Here is a 9,986-nt window from a genome sequence, read left to right as displayed (position 1 = left end):
TTTGTGTTTCCAGAGGCTAAGAAACATTTCTACCATAAAATGTTTATATAGGTCCACGTCTTGATACAGCCCCCCCCCCCCCCCCATAGGACGATATCTCCCGATTTTCGGTATTTTGAAGGTTTTGGCGTCATTATCACACCGAAATGGCTGAAATTTGGTATTTAGTGTTCGTTGGTGGTATAAAACTTTCACCCAGAAATTTATAGGTATAGGTACACGCCATCATATAGCCCCCATAGAATGGTACCTTCCGATTTTCGGTATTTTGAAGATTGTGGCCACCGAAATGGCTTGGTGGAGGGTATAAAAAGTTCGGCCCGACCGAACTTAACGCTTTTCTTACTTGTTTTATCTGTTATTTTCGGTTGCAAGGTATATTTATATAAGGTACATGCCTGAATTACAACAGCTAACAAATTTACAAAAACAACGTTGTTGTTATTGCAATTTTAATGTCGAAGAATATATTGAATGGGTAATGATTTAGTATGTGGTGTTACTGGACAATATGGACTGGGTGAAAGGAACGATAGAGGTGACCGGCTAATTAATTTCTGACAAGAATATAACATCCTGATAACAAACACAATGTTTTGCCTACCTTAAAGAAGGCTTTATACCTGGAAATCCCCCCAGGACAGAGAGGGAAATATAGTCAGAAATCAAATAGATTATATTCTTATAATCAAGAGGTACGGCACAGCCATTACAAAAACGTCAACCTATCCAGGGGCAGATGTACCATCAGACCACAACCTCCTAATGACGAGTCTATGTACCAAAATTAAAACAGCAAAGAAAATAACACAACGAAAGAAATTAAATATTGAAAAACTGAAAGATGAAAATATTAAGACAAATATAAAAGAGCCCGTCAATTCGGAGCTAAGTAAGATCAACACAGAGGATGTTGAAAATATGTGGAAGTCCATTAAGGTAACTTTAATATCTATAGCAAACAATGGTCTAGGATGCCGCAATCGACCACAAAAACAGAAAGAATGGATGTCAGACGAAATACTGCAACTAATAAATGAACGTTGTAAATATAAAAACATAAATTATGAAAGGTACTGGGAATTAAACAAAGAAATACGAATATCAGTACGCGCTGCAAAAAACAACCATCTTATAAACCAATGCAAGGAGATAGAAATGCTACAAAATCTACATGACGACTTCAATCTCCATTAAAAATTAAAAGAAGCATCGGGAGTTTACCGGAAAACAAATTCAAAAATCTTATATAACAGCAATAATGAAGTTGTGTTTAGCACTGATGAGAAGAAGCTAATATGGATTGAATATATAAAACAGCTATTCACAGACGACAACAGATCCACTTACAAATCCATTTCCCCACCACTCACAGGAACCTCAATTACAAAGAAAGAAGTGGAGTCTGCAATAAAGTCCTTAAAAGACAGAAAAGCTTGCGGTCCAGACGAAATTCCTTCGGAAATTCTGATGTTGATAGACGACGACAACATGGACATTCTAACAGTACTGTTCAACCGAATTTACGATACGGGCCAATATCCTCGAGACTGGCTAAAATCAACATTCATAACTATCCCCAAGAAAAGTCATCCAAAATATTGCAGTGATTACAGACTAATAAGTCTAATGAGTCACGCGTTAAAAATATTCCTCAGATTAATTCACTCACGAATTTATAAGAAATGTGAAAGCGTCATGGGCATAACGCAATTTGGCTTCAAACAATGCATGGGAACACGGGAAGCACTTTTCTCTGTACAGACACTGGTTCAAAAATGCCGAAACGCAAAAAAGGATGTTTTCTTATGCTTTGTTGATTACGAGAAAGCCTTTGATACAGTGCAGCATGATAAACTGATGGAAATTCTTGCATCCATTGATATAGACCAAAAAGAGATCCAATGTATAAAGAGCTTGTACTGGCACCAATCAGCACAAATAGAAATAAGCGGAGAACTGACGGAAACCATCATTATATCTAAAGGTGTCAGGCAAGGATGTATTCTTTCCCCTTTACTCTTTAACATCTACTCTGAAAAAATATTTCAAGATGCTTTTAGCAACGTTCAAAAAGATATATAATTAAACGGAATGTTCCTTAATAATATAAGTCCCGGTCCACACTAGCATGAATTTCATTAAAAAAATGGCAAGAGACGCTTTTTATAAATACAAAAAAAATGTTGTCAAGTCATGATATTAATCTCACAACAAAGCGACGATTTATAAAAACGTATGTTTGGTCAGTTCTGCTATATGCCGTTGAGACATGGACTTTAAAATCAGCAGACATAAAAAGATTGGAGGCATTCGAAATCTGGATATATAGGCGTGTACTGAGAATATCAGGACTGATTTCATACCAAATGCCGAAATCCTGAGAAAAATGCACAGCGAGAGGGAGTTGATCGATTTGATAAAGAGAAGGAAGACGGCATACCTAGGACATATTATGAGAAACCCCAAATACAAATTGCTACAAAATATACTACGGACAACTATTGCTGGCAGACCCGAAAGAGGAAGAAAAGAAACTATATGGATAGACAATATCCAAGCATGGACTGGAATTCGGGATTCTGTAAGACTTCTAAGTGATGCTAAAGTCAGGGATGCCTTTGCAGAGATCCTGAAAAACATATGAAATTATAATATCTTAAGCATATAATTAATTTTTGTAATATTGTTTTGGTCGCCTATAATTCGAAAACCGAATTGGCAAATAAAGAAGAAGAAGAATATATTGAATAATAGGGTCGTTTTCTCAGAAAAAAACATAAATACATTTTGAAAATCCTCTAAAATAGAACAAATTTTAATCAAAATGTAAATATAACGCTGCAGTTACACATGCCAGTAAATTGGTGCCAGTTGAGTACATGTATTATACTTATTATACTCGAAAATGCCGAAAAAGTGTTCGACTGGCATGCAGTTTTCTTGTGTGTTTACACATGCCAGTGCAAGTTCAATTTCAAAATTATTTGAAGCTGCATATAACACACAAAATTGCATTATATTTCAGATTTACAATACAATTCACAACATATTTTATTATTTTTATTTTATTTCGTTTTAAAAAGATTGTTTTCGATCATAAACATAATGAATCTGGTATTGCCGTCGTTTCAATATTGTATAATCCCAGAGGTCAAATTTTTTATTAACCTATATTTTCATGAAAAACATCAATATTATGTCTTTATTTACCACTAATATATTGCAGCTACCGAGATGTATTATTTGTATTTCATAACCTTTTTGAAAATATGCATTAAATCTTTGCATTCTTAAGAGAAACAAAAATATACATGGATTCAAAAATAGTCTCGGCAACTCTTTTTTCATGTTCGACATATCACTGGCAGCCAGTTCAAAATTTTGCTGGCATGAAAAGTCTACACCTTTTTCACATGTAATTCGAAACATTCCAGTTCGTAACATTACATTTGTAATTCGATTATTCTATTTGTAATTCGTAACATTTTATTTGTAATTCGAGAATTCCATTTGTAACTCGAATTATTCCATTTGTAACTCGAATTATTCCATTTGTAATTCGAATTATTCTATTTGTAATTCGAATTATTCCATTTGTAATTCGAATTATTCCATTTGAAATTCGAATTATTCCATTTGTAATTCGAATTATTCCATTTAAAATTCGAATTATTCTATTTGTAATTCGAATTATTCTATTTGTAATTTGAATTATTTTATTTGTAATTCGAATTGTTTTATTTGTAATTCGAATTATTCCATTTGTAATTCGAATATTCCAATTGAAATTACAAATAGAATAATTCGAATTACAAATGGAATAATTCGAATTTCAAATGGAATAATTCGAATTACAAATAAAACAATTCGAATTACAAATAAAATAATACGAATTACAAATAGAATAATTCGAATTACAAATAGAATAATTCGAAATTCAAATGGAATAATTCGAATTACAATTGGAATAATTCGAATTACAAATGGAATAATTCGAATTACAAATGGAATAATTCGAATAACAAATAGAATAATTCGAATTACAATTGAAATGTTTCGAATAACAAATGGAATTCTCGAATTACAAATAAAATGTTACTAATTACAAATGGAATTCTCGAATTACAACTAAAATGATTCGAATTACATCTGAAAAAGGTGTAGTGCCAGTGGAGTCGACAAGTCAAAAAATGTAATTGTGGTAGTAAAATATTGTGTATGTATTGAATTTTTCGAACTGTCATTGGCATGTGTAAACGCTGGGTAAAGCATTCAGAACTGTCGGTCCTTTTTATTACACGCTTGAAATGAAACGAAGTATTTTCTGGATGAAAATTTCGAAATTTTAAATCTCATGAGTAGACCCTATTACATTTTGAAAACCCAATTTACAAAAAAAGTAAAAATACAGCTGATTGTCGCTTCTACCTTCTATAAATATGCCTTGGGTTGGATCATGGTACAAATACACAGGTAGCCGCATCGGCAATTGTTGGCAACATTAGATGTCAAAATTTGACATAAATTCAATGCAATTGACACATTATGTTACAACCAGCTGCCATGATAATGCTACCTGTATTATTGTACCATGGGTTGGATATTTTCATACTAATAGTACGTTTACATGTACGAGATCCCTCGATTTCTACTGTCAATTACTTTGAAATCCAATCGATTTCGGATGAATTTTTAATTTGACGTATACGCAAAGGAATTGACCAGTCATATCTAAAAGACGATTTTAAACCACAGCCAGATTAAATAGAAAACGAACACTCGACTAAATAGCATACTGCTAGGATAACAAAATTCTATGAAAAGGAACCACATGACATGACAACAGAGAACTATGTATGTACATAAGGAGGAGAAGGTTATTTCCATGCGCAACTATACTTTGAGATATGACAACCCTGAAGGGATCTTGGTGGTCCAGGAACAAGTCCAACGTTAAGAAACACAATTTTGGTGTGAATTCCGTTATAAGATTAGGCCATGTTTATATTATAGCCTTTTGCAGGGTTAACCTTCTTAATGAGAGTTTATTTGACGTATACACAAAGGAATTGACATTTGAAACCCAGTGGGTTTGTTAAATACTGTTATATATAAACGTACTATTACATTCCGCACCAGTGTTTGAATTTGCTACTAGTTTTTTACAGCACAGCACAAGGTCTATGCTGGTGCTGTGAAAGTGACGCAGCATAGCACATAGCCACAGCATCAAAAATAAAAACGAGTGCTATTGCTATGCTGTGCTGTTTTCAAAATCAAAATCGAAAACTGTTGCTGTGCTATGCTGCGAACATAAACGTAGCATAGCACAAGGTCTATGCTGTGCTTCTGAAATCTTCACAGCACATAGCATAGCATAGTCATCAAAATCAAATGCTATTGCTATGCTGTGCTGTTTTCAAAAACAAAAACGAAAACTGTTGCTGTGCTATGCTACGAACATAAAAGTAGCATAGCACATAGCATAGTCATGAAATCGAAAAACGATTGCTGTGCTGTGCTATGCTGTAAACATTTCTACATAGCATAGCATAATTAATGTTAACCCAGCAAACTCACTAACCCCCATTATTATAAATAAGCCTTCTTTGGTTATAGTTTGGATTTTTCGATCAGATTTTTTAGCGTTCCGGTTAAAATAATATTAAAAGGGATCTTTCAATTTCAAGGAGAACTTTCTTGGCATTAACTTATAATGTGAAAATTATATTTTTAATGTTCGTTTATTTTATTCGTTTATTTTGCGTTTTCAAATACATCCAATAGTAAAAGAAACTTATTATAATGGCCCTATGAGTTGTTCTGTGTTGTTTATTGCTTACAAGATACATACATGGTACTTTTTTTATCGATTGGATAATAAATGTGGTCTATAGGGTGATATTGTGCAAATTCGCCTTTGTCCATATAAAATGGGGACCAATTTTAATTTTAATTTGTATTGGCGAATTTTCACAAAATCACTTTACAGATCACATTTATTGTCCAATCGATGAAAACAGTTTACAAGTTGCTAAACAAGTAATCCCACAAACATTTTTGAAAATCGGGTCAGATTTTAATTTTGGCTATATAAAGGGCCCATGGAATCTTTGAGGTCCCAGTGGCACGTGTTAACATACTCCGATTGAGCTCAAACGCTGACAATCTTAATTTTTAACAAAACTAAAAGTTTTAGGAGGGTGCCGCATAAAAAATCCGACATCGATTTTTAAAACCACCCTAGTACATATTTCATGAAATTAGGCGTTCTTATATCGAATTCTCCACAACAGCAATTTCACGATTTTACTCTACTGTGGAACTTGATCTAGAAACACAATAGGTCTGTACGATAACTCAAAAGTTTGTACAAATTTGTACAAACTTTTACAAAATGTTGTTCGATATCAAACTTGTTCAGTAAAAGAGAAATGAGAAGTAGTTGCTAGAACTTGCAAATACTTTTTACTTGCGAAGTTATCGAACAGGCCTAATATGTTATTAAGTTTAATGAAATTCATGCTAGTATGGTTCCCGACTAAATAAATTAGTTTCAAGAAACTATTGTTACTATATTTTTATAATATTTTGTGTCAAATTTGTTATATTTTAGCGGTCTTTCGAAATGTTTTTATATTTGTCCTAAGAACATTTTTGGAACGATCAATTATTCAAATTTTCTTTGAAATTTTGTTATCTATAACAACAATTACTTAATTGCAGAACATACAGGAATGTTTGGGCTTTAGTTGCAGAACATACAGGAATGTTTGGGCTATTTACAGTCGACCAATAATAAAAATCAGCAAATTGCCATGGGGTTTCTTTCCTTATTTCTTAAATTTTTCATTCAGGTAAAGAGATTCGTAACAATTTCACATAAGAGATTTTTTGGTACTTTAAAAAATTATATACCTATTACTGTTTTGTCAATTAACAGACATAATAGTTCATTTTTTATATTTTCTAAAGACAAACTTGTTAATGGATGTTTTTATTTTAAAGAGTACATCTGTCGTCATAATGACTAAACAGTTTTTATTAAAGTTTTCTGGGATAAATGGTTTATCTAATCCAAAATACGTTGTTAAGATTAATTAATAAGAGTATACAAAAAACTAGTCTTTAAATGATGAATTTTAAAAAATAGTAAACGTATACAAATATTTATTGATATCGCTCTTTCTTTCAAATGTGTAAATTCGCACAATAACATTTGACAAATCTACAGCAGTTCAAATACATAAATACATTGTCTTAAGGCCTGCGTACATAAGCTGCTCTGCCTGATTGCCTTGCTTTCCTGCTTCATTTTTGACATAATAAAAATAATAGAATAAAGGTGACCGAGGAAATTTCGAACTGGGTTGCCCTTTTCTTTTTTATTCTTTTATCAGAAGTAAGCAAGGTAAGCAGGCAAGGCAGCTTATGTACGCAGGCCTTTAGAAACATATTTGTTCTGTTCCTTTACGTGCCTGAGGTTACCATTCCTTATAATTTTTAACCTGCAAAGGAACGCTTACTTTAGAAAGCATACAATTTATAAGTCTGTCTGGTTACTTTCCCAGCAAGAATTGTCCAGCAAGAACTTTCTCAGAGAGTAATGCCAAGTTTACACTTGCGCTCCAAAATCCATTGGATTTCACGAAATCCTGAAATACACCCCGGTGTTTACACTTATTTTTTGTTGATTTCAAACATATGACAATGATCAAGGTAGATGCATATGCGCAGCTGATTGAACATGAATTTTCAAGACAAGTTGTTGTAAATTGAATTAAAGATCAAAAATATTCGACAATACAGAACTTTACAACTTTATTTAAAAAATTATCGTAAAATTATCTATATATCATATCAATTGTGTATAGTACCAAAAAATAAAAAAATAAATAATGATTTTATAGTTGAGACATCATAATAATAAATTTTGATAGATAAAAGTTGTGCTCAGACCTACAAAATATTAGTACATGCAGTAGTTGTCCCGTTTAGTACTAAAAATGAGTTCCCGTATTCCGAAATCTAGCAAGACATGCACTTCTCTTTAAACAAAAATAGCGCCGAATAACACCCTCTTCTCCTGTTTTCTGCCATACAATTTTGGCCTATCAGAAACTAGCAGCAAGCATGTTCGTATGTTCATTGGTATCTAATATTATAGCTGATACGTTGATTTTGACATTTTTGCTGGAGTTTTTGCAATTTCCGTCATTTCCCGTTTCCGTATTTTTAGGAAATTTGTATAGGGGAGACATTATTTTACAATTAGATCCATTTTCTAAAATTACCATTAAAAAAATAGCATTGTAAGAAAGTTTTTTAATATTTTTGACGTTGTTTACAAATTTTGATACTAAAATTTGTTGTTTCAGCAATTCGCACATCTACCTTGTTTATTGTGATACGTGAAAAGTGTTGCAACTTTTGGTACTTTTTTAGGCAAAAGCAAGGTTGTATATCATGTGTACTGTGATTTCGATGTTGATTTCGCTGAAATCACGAAATAAGATGATTTCATTTTTGTATGCGAAATCATGATAAATTTTGCATGATTCCGCGCGAAATCACGAAACGCCTTCGAAATCACGAAAAGACGCCGAATGTAAACCAAACATAAGGGGTTTTTATTCTCTTTTGCTAGAAAATTGTAAAAAGTAAACAGACACCTTCCCAGCAAAAACCAGCAAGCAATCAGCTGAATTGCCAAAACAACAATTTGTCCGCCAACAAAGGAAGCAAACACGTTGTATTTTATTACAAATTTTGTATTTTATTACAAAATGAAACCAAAAAGTATTTTTCCACTTTACAAATTTGTTCTCCATAAAACAATACAATTTGACTATGTTATTTCCACAATAAAATTCATTTTAATTTTCACAAACATAAACCAACGAAAACTTTACAACAGTTGATTGATTGTTTTCAGGAAGAAGAAGAGTTAAAAGTTCTTGCTAGAAGAAATTTGTCCAGCAAGAATTTGCAAACTCTCAGTGAAAGAACTGTCAAAATGTCTCTCTCGAATCGCTCTCTTTTGCTGGTTTTTTGTGTTAACAGACGACTTCCAGCAACAATTGGTACAAATTGTTACAAATTTTAGGGTAACCAGACACACCTTATATGAGCATACCATTTTTACCATTTTTTGCCACTGTTGCCATTTTATAAAGTAAAGGAACAGACCAATTGATAGTACGTTTACATTTACGAAATCCAATCGCTTTCAACTTTACGTAAATGTCAATTGAAAACTCGTCGAAAATCCAGTGGATTTCATTTGACGTGTAAGCAATGGAATTGGCAAATCGAGTGGATTTCGTAAATGTAAACATACCATAACTTTTTCTTTGTCAGCAGATGTTTAACAGTGGCCATGGCACAATTAGGAAGGTAGATGCATCAGCCCAGCTGATCGAATCTAAAACGTCAAAAAACTAGGAATTCGCCATGAAAAATCAAAACAAATAACCATATGATTGGGTAAGTAAGAGATAGCATGTCATCACTTTAAAGACAAACACAAGTGATAAAAAGAGACAACAAGAGACCATTCGGCGAAAATTTTGACAGTTTACATTACAAAAAAAGTTGCTTTGTTGTAGCAATTCGCCGATGCATCTACCTTCCTAATTGTATCATGACAGTAGCATTTTACTCTCAAAAATTCTCTCTCATTGTTTTTCTACGTGCTGTTTTACATTTAAACGATTTCTCTTACGATTTTTTGTCTCCTCTTTGTGGTGGTTATTCTTGTTAAGCAGAGTTGCAAAACATAGTAAGAGAAATTGAAACAGAATTAAGTTTTGCAATGAATTTGTGCATAACAAATTATTTAACGCATAAAATGATTATTTTTTATGAGTTTTTTAACATTTTTATGAAATATTTTTTATAAAATACCTTCTTTTGACATAAAGAATTTTTAACAAAATGTACACTTGGTACAATGTTACAAAAAAATGCAACCCTGTGTGTGA

The sequence above is a fragment of the Musca autumnalis genome, unplaced genomic scaffold (genome assembly GCF_047663935.1).
Source record: "Musca autumnalis isolate F117 unplaced genomic scaffold, ASM4766393v1 scaffold_1, whole genome shotgun sequence".
NCBI classification, from domain to species: domain Eukaryota; kingdom Metazoa; phylum Arthropoda; class Insecta; order Diptera; family Muscidae; genus Musca; species Musca autumnalis.
This window is presented reverse-complemented; position numbering follows the sequence as displayed.